The sequence below is a fragment of the Euphorbia lathyris genome, chromosome 7 (genome assembly GCF_963576675.1).
Source record: "Euphorbia lathyris chromosome 7, ddEupLath1.1, whole genome shotgun sequence".
Lineage (NCBI taxonomy): Eukaryota > Viridiplantae > Streptophyta > Magnoliopsida > Malpighiales > Euphorbiaceae > Euphorbia > Euphorbia lathyris.
In genome coordinates this window covers 9,256,741-9,275,985 of record NC_088916.1, presented here as the reverse complement: position 1 = coordinate 9,275,985, position 19,245 = coordinate 9,256,741, and the positions used below count along the sequence as shown (strand labels likewise).

General features: G+C 31.6%; 2 long non-coding RNA genes across 8 annotated transcripts; one reads left to right on the top strand and one right to left on the bottom strand.

The window, feature by feature from the left end:
• Positions 1-8,372: 8,372 nt before the first annotated feature.
• LOC136234966 (uncharacterized) lies at positions 8,373-9,697 on the top strand. The gene is made up of 3 exons (XR_010691581.1): positions 8,373-8,573; positions 8,798-8,939; positions 9,036-9,697. It is a non-coding gene; the product is annotated as an uncharacterized lncRNA (long non-coding RNA).
• Positions 9,698-9,703: 6 nt separating this feature from the next.
• LOC136234964 (uncharacterized) lies at positions 9,704-14,374 on the bottom strand. 7 transcript variants are annotated; one of them, XR_010691578.1, is made up of 8 exons: positions 14,049-14,372; positions 13,902-13,972; positions 12,625-12,902; positions 12,276-12,385; positions 11,047-11,366; positions 10,839-10,954; positions 10,239-10,609; positions 9,704-9,961 (listed from the first exon to the last, which is right to left on the bottom strand). It is a non-coding gene; the product is annotated as an uncharacterized lncRNA (long non-coding RNA). The 7 variants fall into 7 exon arrangements; XR_010691577.1 differs by having other exon boundaries at positions 12,304-12,385; XR_010691576.1 differs by having other exon boundaries at positions 11,047-12,385; positions 14,044-14,374.
• Between the last annotated feature and the right edge of the window lie 4,871 nt (positions 14,375-19,245).

Sequence of the window (19,245 nt, the reverse complement as noted above, 5' to 3'; positions counted from 1 at the left end):
CTCGAGCTAGGCCCGAGCTCTGGTCATTAAGGAAATTAATTGTTCGTGAGCAGCTAGTTTATTTTGTTCACGACTATGAAGCACGGACTCGCAAGCAACTCGTTAATTCTATTCATGAACATTGCTAGTAATGAGCTCATTTAATTTCTGTTTTCAATAGTCAATCCATTGCTCACATTCTTAATTTCTATTTACTTTTGCTTTATCTTTTTTCAATTACACGAAATAACATAAAATGAAAGTTCAAGTTTTAACTATATATTTTTAGAGCAAAAAAAAAAATACTCGTGGTTTGCAGAACTTGCAAATACAAATCTATAATTCAAAAGTTTGTAAATATAAATTTGTAGTATATTTTTTTTACAAATAAAATTAATTGAAATTATATTGTTAAGTTTTGATGATTATATATTGACAAAACACAGATCCACAAATCAAGTTACAGTTGTTTAAAATGAATTTAAAGATCAATTTAGTTCATAAATTGTCAAGTTAAAAAAATATAAAATATCTACCATATGATTTATTATTTCGAGTTAGGGAGTTGTGTTTTGGGAGCTTGTCCTTTGTAGATATATAAAAATAGTTTTTGTTTTTTAAGATAAAAATGGCGTTGGTCATAATTGGAATTTAAGAATGTAATTTAAAATACTTTATTTTATAAATATAACGCACCACATGTCTCTATTTATAGCTTGTAAACATCTAGCCCATGTTTGCAAATTACACACATTTTTTTACTTTTCCCTTATTTTGTACTAAGATATAGTAATTTAATTCTATATCACACCGAAAAACTAACAAAATTGATATATTTTATAGGGATAAGGTAACTTTTTTTTAGTAATGTTCATATTTGACCGTATTTAGCTTCAACGTTTCTAAGCAAGATCCATTTTATCTTTATCTTATAGAAAATTTGAATAAAGTAATTTAACAATTATTTAACTCTCATATCGAAGATTCCAAAAATTTGTAGATAAATGAAACACTTCCATATAATTTTTATAGTTATAATTACAAAATATTAGTAATAATGTAAATATTTTAGAAACTTCAAAAATTTGTAATTAATTTATTAGTTATTAATATTTTAACATATTATTTAGAAAAGTTAATATTATTTTTTTTTTCTAATGATTGTGGAGTAGTAAAAAAATACTGATTCTTCTAAAAAAAATAGTGATAAATATTTATAAATCATATCCCTGTTTGTTATTAAATAGGATTACCTGCTTTAATTGTCTCAGATAGGATAACTTGCTATTTATTGCTTCCTTAGGGGCCAGATTCCCAATTCACACATGCCCGTCCAGTTTTAGCCTATAAATAGGAGTGAAAGGCTAATTTGTGAGCAATCCACCAAAGTGTGAAACACTCAACAAGTTGAGTGCCTTTAAGAGATTCTTTGTAAGATAAACTTTGTAAGTATTCTTGCTTCACTTTGCTTTGATGAGATCTGGCGCATATCATAGTTGTGAAATGCGACCCAGGCGATTGCCTGAGGCGAGAGGCAGCTGTGAGCACAAACTTTTGCTAGCCCTAGTGATAAGTCTATGTTACACTCTGGCTAACAGTTTATGTAGGTGGACTTCACACGACGCGATGTGCGAGATACAAGATCTGGACCCTATTTTTTTGAGTTATTTAGCTTGTTTTACTTTGTTTTTATCGAAATTCTCTTAGATTTATAATTTCTGAGATCTTAAAATACTCGTTACCATGTAGGTCTTCGATCAGCTACCCACTCCCCAATCGGGAACTATGGTCGTCGATTGGTAACCCTCAACAGTTTTCAGGCAGTTTTTTACATTTTCAATTATTATTTGAGAGAAAGAGAAAAAAATTTAGTGAAACTTGAGTGAAACTTGAGTGAAACTTAGTGAAACTCGAGTGAAACTTAGTGAAATTGAGTGAAAAAATGAGGTTTCTACACCAAATCTTACCAAACAAGCCATTTTTAGAGGTCCTAACATCCAAATCCAACATTATTTTAAAGTTATTAGTCGAGGAATCATGTTTTCTATAACTATATATTCCTCACTAATTATCCACTCTGAAGTCACTAAACTTCCAGAATTGATCTTTTGGGTCAAAATCTCTTTTAAACCGGTGAATTAACAAGCTCGAGCTAGGCCCGAGCTCTGGTCATTAAGGAAATTAATTGTTCGTGAGCAGCTAGTTTATTTTGTTCATGACTATGAAGCACGGACTCGCAAGCAACTCGTTAATTCTATTCATGAACATTGCTAGTAATGAGCTCATTTAATTTCTGTTTTCAATAGTCAATCCATTGCTCACATTCTTAATTTCTATTTACTTTTGCTTTATCTTTTTTCAATTACACGAAATAACATAAAATGAAAGTTCAAGTTTTAACTATTTATTTTTAGAGCAAAAAAAAAATACTCGTGGTTTGCAGAACTTGCAAATACAAATCTATAATTTAAAAGTTTGTAAATATAAATTTGTAGTATATTTTTTTTACAAACAAAATTAATTGAAATTATATTGTTAAGTTTTGATGATTATATATTGAAAAAACACATATCCACAGATCAAGTTACAGTTGTTTAAAATGAATTTAAACATCAATTTTAGTTAATAAATTATCAAGTTAAAAAAAAATGTAAAATATCTACCATATGATTTATCATTTCAAGTTAGGGAATTGTGTCTTGGGAGCTTGTCGTTTGTAGATATATAAAAATAGTTTTTGTTTTTTAAGATAAAAATGGCGTTGGTCATAATTGGAACTTAAGAATGTAATTTAAAATACTTTATTTTATAAATATAACGTACCACATGTCTCTATTTATAAACTTGTAAACATGTAGCCCGTGTTTGCAAATTACATACATTTTTTTTTTACTTTTCCCTTATTTTTACTAAGATATAGTAATTTAATTCTATAGAACACCGAAAAACTAACAAAATTGATATATTTTTATAGGGATAAGGTAACTTTTTTTTAGTAATGTTCATATTTGACCGTAACTTATGAAATCGTATAAATTTAGTTTCAACGTTTCTAAGCAAGCTCCATTTTATCTTTATCTTGTAGAAAATTTGAATAAAGCAATTTAACAATTATTTAACTCTCATATCGAAGATTCCAAATAAATTTGTAGATAACTGAAACATTTCAGTATAATTTTTATAGTTATAATTACAGAATATTAGTAATAATGTAAATATTTTAGAAAAGTTAATATTATTTTTTTATAATGATTGTAGAGTAGTAAAAAAATACTGATTCTTCTAAAAAAATAGTGATAGATATTTCTATATAAATCATATCCCAGTTTGTTATTAAATATGATTACCTTCTTTAATTGCCTCAGATAGGATAACTTACTAATTGTTGCTTCCTTAGGGGCTAGATTCCCAATTCACACATGCCCGTCCAATTTTAGCCTATAAATAGGAGCGAAAGGTAAATTTGTGAGCAATCCACCAAAGTGTGAAACACTCAACAAGTTGAGTGCCTTTAAGAGATTCTACGTAAGATAACCTTTGTAAGTATTCTTGCTTCATTTTGCTTTGATGAGATCTGGCGCATATCATAGTTGTGAAATGCGACCTAGGTGATCGCCTGAGGTGAGAGCCAGCTGTGAGCACGAATGTTTTCTAGCCTTAATGATGAGTCTATGTTACACTCTGGCTAATAGTTTGTGTAGCTGGACTTCACACGACGCGATGTGCGAGATACAAGATAAGACATGGACCCTATTTTTTGAGTTATTTAGCTTGTTTTACTTTGTTTTTATCGAAATTCTCTTAGATTTATAATTTATGAGATTTTAAAATACTCGTTGCCACGTAGGTCTTCGATCGGCTACCCAGTCCCTGATCGGGAACTATGGTCATCGATTGGTGACCTTCGATAGTTTTCAGGCAGTTTTTTCATTTACAATTATCATTTGAGAGAAAGAGAAAGAAATTTAGTGAAACTTAAGTGAAACTTGAGTGAAACTTAGTGAAATTGAGTGAAAAAGTGAGGTTTCTACACCAAATCTTACCAAACAAGCCATTTTAGAGGTCATAACATCCAAATCCAACATTATTTCAAAGTTATTAGTCGAGGAATCACGTTTTCTATAACTATATATTCCTCACTGATTATCCATTCTAAAGTCACTAAACTTCCAAAATTGATCTTTTGAGTCAAAATCTCTTTTAAACCGGTGAATTTCAGTTTAAGTTCGTGGGATACCATGTTTTATCATTTCAAGACACTTGCTGCACGGGTCTGGGTTGCTGCTCAAGTCACAATCACATGTACACGTGCGTCGACCAGTCTTCCGGTATTTGAGGGCCTTTTGGGCTTGGATCCATCTGTCCTGAAGATCGTTTACGTCGGACCTCCAGCCTAGTGGGGTCTGGTGGATCCATTGGGTCCGCCATTGGCCACCCCAGATTCATACATATTCATGTCAAAACAGAAGATCAAAAATACCTTAATGGCAAAAATGATACATTACAAACAAACAAACAAGCTTAATGGTAGAAACCTCTTAATACCACTGAAACTAAATTGAGCTTCGTTCGCATTTCTAGCTATGAGTTGGACCGAAATTCCATTTTCTACATTTTCATTTGGTTTTACATGATATTTGGAGGAGAAGAAGCAAGTTAAACAAGATTTCTAACAATTGCTTATGTAGGCAACCATACACCTAACACTGCTGATTATTGCATTTGGAAGACCGCTACGAGGGGCGAGTTTGTTGTTAAATCATTTTACTCGATTCTAACATCAAGCACTAGGACGGTGGACTGGCAAAAGTTCATTTGGGGGCCTCAGATTCCTCCTTCTAGATCAATGACCGTGTGGAGGGTGGTACATGGTCGAATTCCAACCCAGTCTATGGTTCAGTGGAAAGGGATTCATATGGCTACCCATTGTGTGCTTTGCTACGTAGCTATAGAAAATATAGATCACTTATTTATTCATTGTTCCTTTGTAGGCTCCTTTTGGTGGGAGATTGGTAGGATTTTTGATCGAACAATATCAGTCTCCCCTAGCTTTGGTTCGTTTTTCGACAACATTTGTAATATGAAATTTGGATCCCAGGTTACTGCTCATTGGAGCCTGGCTTTCGTCTCATGTGTCTGGCTCATATGGCAAAAAAAATGAAGCCTTGTTTAATCCAGAGATCCCTTCAATCCAAAATGTCATTTGCCTGCTATAGTGTCTTATTCGTGAACCATATTCAATAATCAAGGGGTGCTTCTATACACAACGTGATGCTATTATTCTAGCTTGGTTACAAATCCCACAGTGGCCGCCTCCTACTCCGAACATCATCCAGGTCCGGTGGATCAGTTTGCCTCAAAATTGGCTGAAAGTTAATGTCGATTGATCAACGCTTGGAGCTCCAAGGGCAGGGGTGCTGGTGGGATTTTTTGCACAAACCGGGGATCCACTAGGAGTTTTGCATTTCATATCCCGTCAACCTTCACCTATATAGTAGAGCTGAAAGCAATACTTTTTGCAGTTGATCTGGCTTGGGAGAAAAATTGGCATAATTTATGGATTGAATCCGACTCAATGTTTGTGGTTAATAAACTGAAATTGAGATCAATACAGGTTCCTTGATCTGTCCATGAAGAATGGATGAAATGCCTCAACCAATGCTCGCAGATGACGATTGTAATTACTCACATCTACAGAGAAGGCAATCATGTAGCGGATGCCTTGGCTCGCTTCAGTGTTTCTTCCTCAGACATCACTTGGTGGCACTCGCCGCTAGCCTTTTGTCATTCAATGCTGTTTGATGATATTTATAATATTGGTCACTTTAGATTTCGTTAGTTTCTTTGTTCTTTGTTTTTTGGATTCTTTCTCCTCCTCTTGTTTGACATTATAATTTTTTATTTATTGATTATTTTTGGGTTTTACAGTGCTTGAACTTGGAGTACCGACCTAATTAGGATGTCAGGTTTCAAGTTATTGTATTGTCCCATTTCTTATAAAAAAACCATACACCTAACACCCATAACTACCTAATTGAAAGCAAGTTTATGTAGATGATTTGTAAAGAAGCCTGCTAATTAAGACAGTTTCTTGAGAGAGGACAATATGTTATTCTTAACAAAATAGTACAATATCTCATGATGAGGAGCGAAATGCAAACAACAACTAAAAAATAAGTAACCAAACGCCTTCTAAACTTGCAGTTAATCTTTTAGTGCTTCTTTTCTTTTTCTTTTTTCATAAATTATATTGTGCTCTTATGAAAATTGAAATTTGGGTTTTCTTTTAAATATAAATGGCTATGATTTTTCTTTTATAATTTATGAAATATTTCAAATTGATCCAATGGAAAAGATGGATGTTTACAACTATAATTAAATAACATCTCAAACAAATTTAAATTAATCTTAGAACGAAGCGACATTTATAGGTAAAGAAAGAATCAACAAACTTATATTTCAGAAACGGTGAAACATTGCCATTTTGATTAAAGCAAGAAAACATTGTTTAAAGCAAGAAAAAATGCGAAGAATTAAAAAGGGTAGAAATATAGATACTATATGTGCGCATTTGATCTTACAATTAGATAATATCCTTAAGGAATAATTCAAATTCATCGTAAGATAACTTCATAAGATAATTCCATATTTATTAGTGTACTATTAATTCAAAATTTTAATCTATTTTATATTAATTAATCAGAATTTAAGGAAATATGTTGTTATTTGACTTATTATTTTTCTCTAAGTATATATATTAGATAGATAATATTCTCAAGTTATATGCACATAAAAATCTATACTTAAACGAATTTATAAATGAAATAATCACAATTTTTTTAATATAAAAGTAATAATTTAGATTTTTCATATTTTCACAGAATATAACACTTATCGCCGAGACTACTTTTATCTCTAAACATTGAAATTTATTATATTTATTCGATGAAAAAAAATCACTAATACGTTTTTTACCAATTCATTTTATAATAATTTTTTACTTAATTTTCTTCACGACGGTGAACAATTTTTTATCAATTTTTTTATTCTAAATTTTTTGTTTTGCTTTACCAAACTTTCATGTTCTAATAAATAAAGAGATAAAGATTAAATTTAACCCCAACGTTTTAAGGGAAGTGCAGATTTAGCTTTATAACATATGAAAAAACTGGTTTGACCGGTATTTAACTGTCACTTCAGAACTTTCAAATATCAATTATGTCTAAGATATTTAGTGTATTACTAAAAAAATTATAAAATTTCTATTAAAATGCTAAAAACTAAATCTGCTATATATAGTTAATCATAATTTTTTTTAATTAAACTGTCTAAAATATTTACTACGTTATTAATATACTTATAAAAAAAACCAACAAAAAATATATGAAACTACTTCTATTTATTGATAAACTTGTTTGTAAAGTCCAATGTGACACTTAAATAACAATTAAACCATTTTTTCAAATTTTTGATAATGTCTAGCTAAAATAGATCTTGCTTAGAAACGTTAGGATTTAATTTACACTATTTCATACATTATGGCTAAATTTGCATTTTGCCTGAAACGTTAAAGTTAAATTTAGTCTTTATCCGATTAATAAATTTGTGTAGAAGTTAAAGACTTAAAATTCTTTTTTAATTAAAAAATCTTTAAAATATTATTTTAATAATAGTTTAATAAAAAATCATGACTTTTCTTAAGGACACTAATAGGTGGGCAGTAATGCTCACTTGGACCCTGAATGACCAAATGAATTTGGTCATTCACCGTTAGATCTAGGCTTATTAGGATCCTGTGATAGAGATTCAAACCATTCTAAGGCTTAGATTTAATAAGCCTAGATCGAATGACCAAATTCATTTGGTCATTTGGTTCTAAAGGTTTTATAGAAACTGCACTTAGTGTAATTAATAAATGGGATAGGAATCGAATTTGACTCTAACATTTTCGGTGGAGTGCATATTTAGTCCTAATATATGAAGTTGTGAAAATTTAACCCTAATTTTTTCAAACAAGATTAATTTTAGTCATACGGTATCAAAAATTTAAAATGTTATTTAACTATGTCATGGGACCTTACAAACATGTATTTTATATGTTAGGATTAAATCTATCTTTTAATAGGTTAGGTTAAATCTGAACTTATCTTTAATAAATAAATAGATTTTAATAATTAAAGAAATTAAAAAAAAAAAATCAGAAGTTGATAAGGTTGACAGATCAAGCTGAGGTATAACTCTACCAAATTACCAATTGAAGACCTCACACAATGTGAATACACCTACATAAACAGCTCATTTGGTTCTTACCTACAAAAATAAAAGAAATTGGAGTAACAGGTTGTGAGGTTCTGGGTTCTGCGAAGACCAATCCCTCCATCTCGCAGGAAACAATGAAGCAGCAGTTTATATTACAAACTGCATTCATAGATGCAGTTTATATTACAAACTGCATTCATAGATCAGCATCTTGTCTATCCTTCCCAAGTAGTAGAAGGACCAACAACCGATACAAATGATTTTCATTTTGTTGATCGATGTACTTGAAAAGCTTGTGCCAGAGTGTATTTTCAAGAAGCTTGCACTTTATACAGGTGAGTCTATTATACTACTGTCTCAAAATCATGCTTAGGCTGATTTATAAATGGAGTTGCTCATGATCATGAGTGACTCGTCTTATTTACAACTCTCTTTATAGGTCATTTTCAGGTAATACAAAATTTAGGAACTATTGGATGTATTAAGCTATATATATATATAAATGAAAGTGTTCTCCTTTATTTTGAATTATTTTTTACTGTTGATTGGTTGTGTGCAGCATCAAGAAATGTTGATCTAAGATTGCTGCATGTAAAAATACAAATACACCCCTGCTTCTGGTCAGAAACAAGCGGTCAACAACTGATAGTTAAGAACCATACAAAATTATCTTCATGATTCCAAACAAACAGATATTGGAGGTAATTGCTTACCTTTTTCTTCTTGTTTACAATCTGCTTAGAATAAGAAGAAAAAAAGTTTATTTCACTTATGATCTTGATATTTGTTTTATACAGGATATATTTGCACAGCCAGTCAATGCCCAGAGGTTGGTAGTTGAATTTTTTTTTTTCAAATTTATGCAGCTTGAAACTGTGAAAAATCGTTAACCATGTTTAAAAATGTGACTGGTTTGATTGATAGTGCAGGATGACAGGCTATGGGGTGTGGCGTGGCTGTTTAGAGCTACAAATAAAATGTATTACTATCACTACAAGAAAACGGATTTTTTGTGGGGAATTTTTTCCCCACAAAATGTTAAAATTTCGCCACTAAAGGCTTTTTGTGGCGAAAAAAAATTCGCCACAAGATCGGCACTGTTAGACCGACGTTAAAGGTAACTTTGGCGAAAATATCTTTCGTCACATTAGATATACAATTGTGGCGAAATTTTAGTTCGCCACAAAATGTATTTTTTTTCTGTGGGGAAGGCTGAAATCGCCACAGTAGACCCACTTTTTATGGCGAACATTATCCCCACTAATGTGTACAAATTTGGCAATATGAACAGAATTTTGTGGGGAAAATTTCTCCACTAATTGTTATATTGTTTTGTGGGGAATTGTGTTTCGCCACAAATAAGAATTTTTTTTGTGAGCAACATTTCTCCACTAATCTTACTACTTATTTGTGGGAAAATATTTCCCCACAATTCTCACTTTTATATGGGAAAAATCAAATATCCCCACTATTTTACTTTATGTATTAAGAATGTAAATGAATTTAATGAATTGTCAAAATAAAATTAATAATATAGAGGAAAAAAACTAATAATTATATATCACTAATAATAAAATTATATCAGTTACAAAAATTGAATATAATTTCACAAAATACACCAAAAAATATTGTGTAATTCAAATTTGAAAAATACTATTATAAGTCGTCCTATGTCCGTTCATTGTACATGATCAAGATTCATTTTCTTCATGTCTTCATTCTCCTATCAAAAGTGAAAGAAAAATAAAAGAAAATTAATTATAATCCCATCAACTTTAAAAGATATATTTGGTTGTGGCTAAACCTACAAATAATTGGATAGGGAATGCAATAGTTTGATAATAAGCAAAGCTCAATGCATTTACACTCAAATGAACATTTAACTGCAGAAAATAGGAAACGGACAGAACAATCTACATTGCGTTAATACAGTGTTGATCCTCATATAGTTGATAGTAATAAACAAAACTAACCAATCAAATGGGGGTAATGTTGAGTACCTTTTAACTTTAGATTTAATTTTCATGGCTACCATCTTCGGATGCATGAAATATTGAAACTTTCAGCACCTCTTTGTTTTTCAGCATCTCAAGGACACAAACACCTCCTTTTTACGTATTAGTGTCCGTACAAAATGCACTCCATCCTTGTCCAATATACGAGTTACACCTTCCTTGATAGAGATGAACTTCACATACCCTTCCATCAGCAACTTGAAATTTCATATGCCTACGAGCTTCAATTAGATACCTGGAAAACTAATCTTCTTCACTGTTTTTCCATCAATGTACCATACGGGTATGCGGTGTCCCTACCATAGTTGTCTTCTTATACACCAATCCTTAATATTTGATAGCCAATTTTTGCAGACCTGTCATAAAAAAGCGTGAGCAGAGCAATTAATTACCAGTAACAAAGATACTAGCGTTTAATAACAGCCTAGATCATAATGACAAAATTAACCAAAAAGAGACTACCGACCTATACATATCAAAGAAAAAAGCTAATTGGTGAGAAAAAGAATAAAATGAAGGTCAACTTGCACAATATATCAAAAGTCAGATACAGAGCACAGTAAAGGATTCTTCTTAATCTCGAACCTTCTCAAATCCATCAGGCATAAGGTTATATGTCCTTTTTCAACTGCATGGAGGGCCTTCTCAGCCAAGGGCTCCATGGTTACGAACCATTGCTTACTTACAAGTGGTTCTATTACCTAACAGGAAAGTAACCATCAAATTCCCATTGTCATCATCAAAACCATAATTTAAATTTACTTGAGGAACATGAATGGCAATATTTACATACTTCTCCACCACGTTGTGATCTAGGAACATGTAAAGTGTGTCACTCCTCTTTTACAACCAAGCATATCTCGTCTAGATCTGATCATAGTTTCTTACGAGCTTCGCCCTGAAAATTATCAGGGGAAGGAGTACTCGACGATGCAGATCCATAAATCACCTGTTTTGTGTCTGTGGTGATATCACAAGGGATCTTTGAAAAAGGGACATGGTTAAATGTGAGATGCAAAGAGAATTGCTATCTTGGAGAACAGAGATTAGTTGGTTTAGCAAAAGAACCTATGGAAAACCTATACCAGCAACTATTTGTAGAGCATCCTTTACCTGTGGAAAACCAGATATCTCAAAAGTAAATATATATCAACAATACCTACAGATAAACATATTGACCACACATGCAATTACTCGATTATTTTGCATAAACATTCACATTGAGGAATTCTTTAGCTCATGTATCCGTGCATTTAATATAATGCATAATTGTGTCACCAGAGCTGCAACTTTTAGCTCAGTTGGTAAACATTTTAGTAGTGTACTAAATATATAGGGTTTCATCATTAACATAACAGAAACAAGAGTCTATGAAATACAACATGCTAAGTGAAATGTCAATGCAAAGGTATCATAGTTATATCAATTATTCACTAATGATACAAATTCCAATTTGGTTCTAACAGATAACAATAATAGATGATTTTTTTGTCCCAATTCTTTGACTATTAGTTGTAGAGGTGGAAAATTGGCTAGCAAACCGAATCGAACAGTGAACAAAAAATCCTCATACTTACAACAGTGAAACAAGAATTAATATGCTATATTCATTTCGATCTCATAAACAAGGCACATAAATTGTCTTGTAAACAATACATAAGCCTTCTGATCTCCTTAATCCAAAATACTATAATTGACTTTCAAGTAAAGGATTTATCAGCGAATACCAGACAAAAATTATTATCATGGAGGACGAGTAAAATGGCATATCCGATTTTTGATATCGTAAATGACATAAAGGATTCCCGGGAATTGATTAAACTTATATCTTACATCAAGTAAAGGGGAAAGTGAGATGATGCTCTGGTGAAAAATAAACTTTAGATCTATAACCTCATATGCAGAAGACGCCAATATGAGTTAGCATATAACATGAAAAAGATGACTTCATATTTCAACACATAGGAAATAAAGAGAAAATTCTCATAGTTTAAAGAAACATTGTTCAAAGTAGGAACTAACATGATTTCAAGAAAAATTCAAGTGGCACCTGTAATTTTCAGACAAACCATTTTTCACATATGCAAACTAGCAAAAAGCAGCTCCAATTCCTCTTCCTGTGAGACAGTCCTCTGATACGAACGATAAAATAACAAAGTTAAGAACCATTAAAGCATAAAAATAATTTAGGTATTTGGACTTCAGATACAACTGAAGAAGCTCAAATCATTTTCAGATGAGTATTCCTTTTATTCCGAGTTCAATTTTTCTCTTACTGTGAACCTGCTTAAATTAAACGACATAAGAAAAATGCAACAAAAATGCAATTGTTTCTTTAATAGCAGTAGCAAATTTCTTAATATTATCTTACCTGAATAGACAGAAGATGTAGAACTTTATTAAGAACACATAGGGAATGGGTAACATAGATGCTGTTTGGGGGGAGTTGATTCCTTCTCTGCATTTCATCATGGACTGTTGCCGCCTTCTCATCATTTCCCCTTTCCTTCAATTGAGGTTTAGAATGGGAGCTGGTCATGTTTTCCATGGAGAAACTAAAGATCCACTGCGTATTTATAGAATGTCATGTTTTCTGATGCATTGTCTAATATCACTTGGCACAAAAGATTATATAAAAATTTGACAATCCTACAAAATACGAAGTTCAAGTGAAACTTTAGAATAGTTTTTAAATGTCACAAAAAAACGTAATAAGCAAAGAGCCATGATTTATATAACTATGCCAAACATGAGATGGAAAGAGCTTCAGATAGACGACCATTAAAAATTAACTTTGTGCGTGCGAGTGTGAGATAGAGAGAGAGACAAACTGAGCAAGAGATAGATTCTTTCTCTCAATCCTATATTCAAATCATTACTGCTTCTATTGTGATTAATTTCCTCTGCCATTTAGAGCCTGTCAATTGTGAGTGTTCTGTTTTGGGAAAAATGTTCAAACTTGGTTTGGACCCTAACAACATATGATCAAATTACAGTGACGGATGGGAGTAAACAAGTGAAAGACACTAGCTAATAGCCTTTGGATACTTATAGATTCGTGGAACTACAAGACGATCTCTAGTTAAAATGGAATTGATATATACCATGCAATCCTAGCTCTGTAAAATGGCAGAATTTGATTAAAGTTTATGCTTTTCCTATTCAATTAAATTATGTGAGTAAACGTTAGGTTCATAACCGAGGACATAAACTTCATTTGAGTGTGGATATCAACTGTTTACAACAAGTATAAAGGAATAAATGCATCATCAATTTCATTTTTGAATGGGGTAAACTAACCTGATGTTCACAAAAAAAAACCTGATGTTCACAAAAAGCTACACGAATAGAAACTTGTGGTTTTGGGCTTCAAACAATTCATGGATGGTGAAAGGCCAATTGAAATAGAGAAGGATAATTATGACAATAAAGAAAATAAACATTTCAAAGTGCATTTGTGGTCAATACCATTGACAGCAGAACAATAATTAAGCTTCAATTAACCTAAAGAAAAGAAAATTGAAGCATAACATAATATTCTCATTAGGGCATAGAACAAGGATAAAAGAGGATGATGAACAAGGGTTACGAATAGAGTAACATCGGCATCAAATTAAAGGGATTGGGCGAGAAGAGAGCCAGCAATACCTCTTCTTATCATCACCAATCTCCTACCTTCTTCTTTGGAGCTTTAATGCCCATCCATCTCTCATCAATTTCTAGGAAAAAGATAAACAAAAAGCTTAAAGCTGGATGGATGGATGTAAAACCCAAAAATTTCGAGGCTTACCGTACCAAGAATATTTCGTCATCTTTGCCTTCCACATCCTAGTAATACGCATCCTCAATGGCCACCATATGAGCTGTCCAGCTAACAGTTTCCACATGGCTCGAAGAACATCACTGGAAAATTCCAGCATTCGCACAGGTAGAGACGACATCGCAGACAAGGTCCCAACTTACATGTAGTGATGTCCAGGATTTAGGTCGAATGCTTTCTGGTGGTTCAAGGGTGAAGCAATGAATTTCAATTCCTGAAGTTTAGGACGGGTGAAGTGGGAATGAGGAATGAAATTGGGAATGAAAGTTTCTTCAAGATTTACTAAAAATGATGGAGGGAAGATTGAAAAAATTGGGGGGAAGAGAGGGCGGTAAACAAAAAAAAAAAATTGGGGGAAATAATTTTGAGGAAAAAAAAAAACAAGTTAAAATATCTAATTAACCCTAAAGTAAAATAGTGAGGATAAAAATGAAATTTAATAAATTAGTAAAAGTAGTAACAAAATATTAGTAAAAATAGTAGAAGTAAATTAGTAAATTAGTAAATGAGAATAAAATTTAATATAAATTAGTTTGATATTCATAGTAAAACGTATAAATTACTTTGAGTAAAATTATTGAGATTATGTTTTTATAAGAATATCTTTAAAAAAATGTAATTATTACAGATATATTAATTTTTTTTTTGAAAAGACAGATACATTTTTTTTTTGGTAAGAGAAAAGACAGATACATTAAAATTTAGTATAGTATATATAAATTAAATAAATTAAATAATTTTTAAAATTAATCTTCTAAAAAATATAATAAAATTAATTATTATAGGCATTACAAACATTTTGGTCCCTAAACTAAAGCTTCAAAATCAATTAGAACGCTAAATTATCAAAATCATCAATTGAAGTCCCTATCTTATCCTAAAATCGGAAGTTATACTTATTTGATATAGACTGTAATAATATCTGTGTTGATTCAAAATGGGTCTGGAAAAAATGTATGAAATTGTTCAACCGAATGATTTTCGATAAGGCTTCAATTGAAGATTTTTGTTTAGAATAGGGACTCAATTGATGATTTTTAGCTAGTTCAGGGACCTGGTTGATGATTTTGATAGTTTAAAGCCCTAATTGACTTTGTAGTCTTAGTTTAGGGATCCAAATGGGTATTATGCCATTATTATAAGTTTGGGTTCAAGTTTCAAAAATAATTATAGTGAAATTATATATATATATATAGTAAAACCTCTATATAGGAATATTCTATATAAGAATAACCTCCGATTTGTTATAAAAAATTTCGGTCCCAACTTGGGCCGGTTATAAATAAGAATAACCTCCCAAATGTTAATTGTTATACATAATCCAAGTCCCACATTTAGAAAATATACCTCTATATAGGAATAATTATGTAAATAATGTATATATGTATTAAGGATTTAAACAAAATTTATTAAAAAATTTAAAAATTATTGAGATTAAATATGAGTTGGCACACAAATTCCAACTTTAACTATAAATTCTTACCATTTTCTCATAAAACTCTTTTCTTTATGTATTGGAAACTAAACTCAAAACTCTTCCAATTCTTTAGGTATTGGAAATAAAACTCGTAGACTTGATATGCTAAACATTAATTTGTTTTATTAATCTATTCTATTGTACATTGTGTATATAAACCAATTTCAAGCGACCCCATTTCATAAACTTTAAGTGTTGATTTTTTTTTTTTTTGGGTATCAAACTCTATATAAGAATAACCTCCCAATTGTTATACAAATTGTCCGGTCCCAAACGTATTCCTATATAGAGGTTTTACTATATATATATATATATTCTTTAATATAATAATATGTACTAATTTTTATACCATTTATCTGATTGTTTGGTTTTAAACTTGTTAGGCAACCTTTAAGTGAATTCTCTCACAATTAAAGTTTTCTACTTATACTATAGCTCGAAATCGAGACCTTTAATTTAACCGACTTGAATCAAACAAATCAACTTCAGTATCTTCAGTGGGGAATTTCTAAATTCCCCACTAAAATTTTGTATTTTGTGGAGGATTTCGACACTCCCCACTGAAGTATTATATTTTCAGTGGCGAAATTTGAAATGCCCCACAAATATGTCAAACTTATGGCAGAATTTCGAACTCCCCAGAAATATATCTTATTTTGTGGCGAATTTATAAATCACCACAAATTCATCACTTTTAGTGAGGAAAAATATTTCCCCACAAAATTTTTCCCACAAAAAGTCAACTTTCTTGTAGTGTATAATATGTTTAAATCAATTGGAAATGATGATCAACTCGACCTTTTTTGTTGGGACAATAAGTATGCTGGTGCACATGTTCTCTTATCAAGGATATGTAGATATGTTCTAGGATATCTATTTAGAATCATGGGTGGAGTGACAGAAGTCATGGATTGTTGAGTACTCTAAATTTGGTACGAAGAAGAAGATGAGTACACCGACAATATAATATATTTTGATTTGGTGAAAAAAGTCTGGATTATATGAATTTGCCTTCAAAAAGTTTGGATTGTTCAGTTGTGCTGAATTACAATGAGTCTATAGCAATTACAGGTGAAAACTCTGAACCTCAGTAAGAGTTATGGGTACTCGGAGACCACTGTGGGTTGAAAAGCTTATGGAACACAATTTCATGTTTTGATTTTATTTCCCCTCTCCTCCCTGTCTTCTTGAGCTTTAGGTCGAATGGAGAAACTTTGGTTCAGACAGGGAATGATCGACTTGGCAAATACGACACAAAAGATGAACGAATCTTGAGGCTTGAAGCATGTTGTTGTAACCTGAACGAACCTTGAGGCTACCATCTTTTGTGTCGTATTCGTTCATCTTTTGTGTCGTATTTGCCAAGTCGATCATTCCCTGTCTGAACCCAAGTTTCTCCATTCGACGTAAAGCTCAAGAAGACAGGGAGGAGAGGGGAAATAAAATCAAAACATGAAATTTTGTTCCATAAGCTTTTCAATCCAAAGTGGTCTTCGAGTACCCATAACTCTTGCTTGGATTCAGAATTTTCCGCTCTAATTGCTATAGACTCCTTGTAAATTCATCATAGCTGAACAATCCAAACTTTTTGAAGGCAAATTCATATAATCGACTTTCTTCTGCCAAATCAAAATATATTATACAGTCTGTGTACTCATCCCATTATTGTTGGAGTTGATGACACAAACATTTGCAATGGCATTGGTCTCAAGTTGTTGGCTGTGGAACAATATTTGCAGCAGAAGCCACAATATGATATCATTTGTGTACAGGGTTTTCTTTTGTCTATTCGTCCTTGAGTCTTACTTAACCAATTAATATGCAAGGAGTCACTAAAGGGCTTGTTGGTGAGAAAATAGTTTCTGCAATGATCACTGAAGAAACATCCCCAGATTTTGTGATGTGCATTAGGAATGACAGATCCGATGAAGACATGCTGAAAAGCATATCGAAAACAGCTTCGAGATTGTTATATTCTTCAGCTCCTGAGATCTTTGTATGCAGTGTTGGACAAAAACCAAGCAAGACTAGGTACTATCTAGATGATACTGCTGATGTACTCCCATTGCTTCAAAGTTTGGCAACTCGGTCAAGTTCGAAACTGAGGTACAACACAGAAGAGCAAGTGTCTTAAGACATTGACCTTTAAAAAGGTATAAACGGTTGCCATTTAGTCAACATAAATAGAGGGTAAAGAAAGTAAACTGCCCATAAAGAAGAATGACGATTTTTATTAATTATGATGTTTATTTTGGTAATTGAGTTAATTTAAAAAGATGATGAAAGACATTGATTCGTAGTGTGAATCTAGAAATGGTTTTTTAGAAAATAAATATGTTATAATCATCATATGCACAAGCTTGTGTTCAATTTCCAATTCCAAATGTTCATTGCTTTTGTGTTGTGAAAATTATGAACATTGGAACAGTCTTGTGAATTATATGATTCTCTAGATGTTTGTTTCTGTAAGGAGGAAATTTCTTTATTGCAATGTTGCTAGTAGTCATTTGGCCACATTGGAATAGAAACGGATAGGATTGTCACATTGGAATAAAAAGTTTAATACATATAGTTACACATTTAAACTAGTTTTTATTTTATTGTTTGGCATATGAGCTTATACATCGACCTATCACACTCTAAATTTGTCAATGTTGGACCTGCAACACCCTTATTTGATGATTTAGAAATCTTCAAAGTTGACATGACACCGTCGAATCAAATTTCTACTGCCATGTCAGCAAATTTGAAGGTTCAAAATTGATAAGTTCAAATGTATGATATGTTCACATATAAATTCAAGGTTTCAAACCCCTAAAAGTGAACAATTTTTTATCAATTTTTTTTAATCTAAATTTTATTTTCCTTTACCAAAACTTTCATGTTCCAATTAATAAAAGGATAGATATTAAATTTAACCTCAAAGTTTTAAGTGAACTGTAGACTTAGAATATATGCAATCATGTAAATTTGCCCTAACAAGCAAGATCGATTTTAGGCATATGTTATCAAAAATTAGAAAAAACTGGTCTGGCCGGTATTTAACTGTCACTTCAGAACTTCCAAATATCAATTATGTTAAAGATATTTAATATATTACTAATAAAATTATAAAAATTCTGTTCAAAATACTAAAAACTAAATCTGCTATAAATAAGTTAATCATAATTTTTTTTTATCGAACTATATTTTATTGTGTTATTAATATAGTTATAAAAAACCAATAAAAAATATACGAAACTGCTTCAATTTATTGACAAACTTGTTTGGAAAGTCCGATGTGACAATGCAGCCCCCTGAACTTGTCACTTTTAGTCATTTTGCCCGATGAACTTACGGAACGACCTATTTGCCCCCTCAACTATTTAAAAGTGGTATTAGTAACCCCCTATTTTCATTATAACTGAAACAAAATGAAGTTCCAACATTAGTACAAGTGTTCATGAAAATATTAGAACCAGTCTGCATATATGTAACCTCATTTGTAGCTTGTTTTAGTAGTACACAACTCTATATGCAATTTCTACAAGAAAACTTGTGTATATTAGCCTCATTTTCACATTGTTTTAGGGTAAATTACACCCATGGCCACTGAACTTTATTCATTTTCACATTATGGCCACTAAACTTCATTTCTTCCCAGTATGGCCACTAAACTTTACACTTTTTAACACCAATGGCCACTTAACGCATCA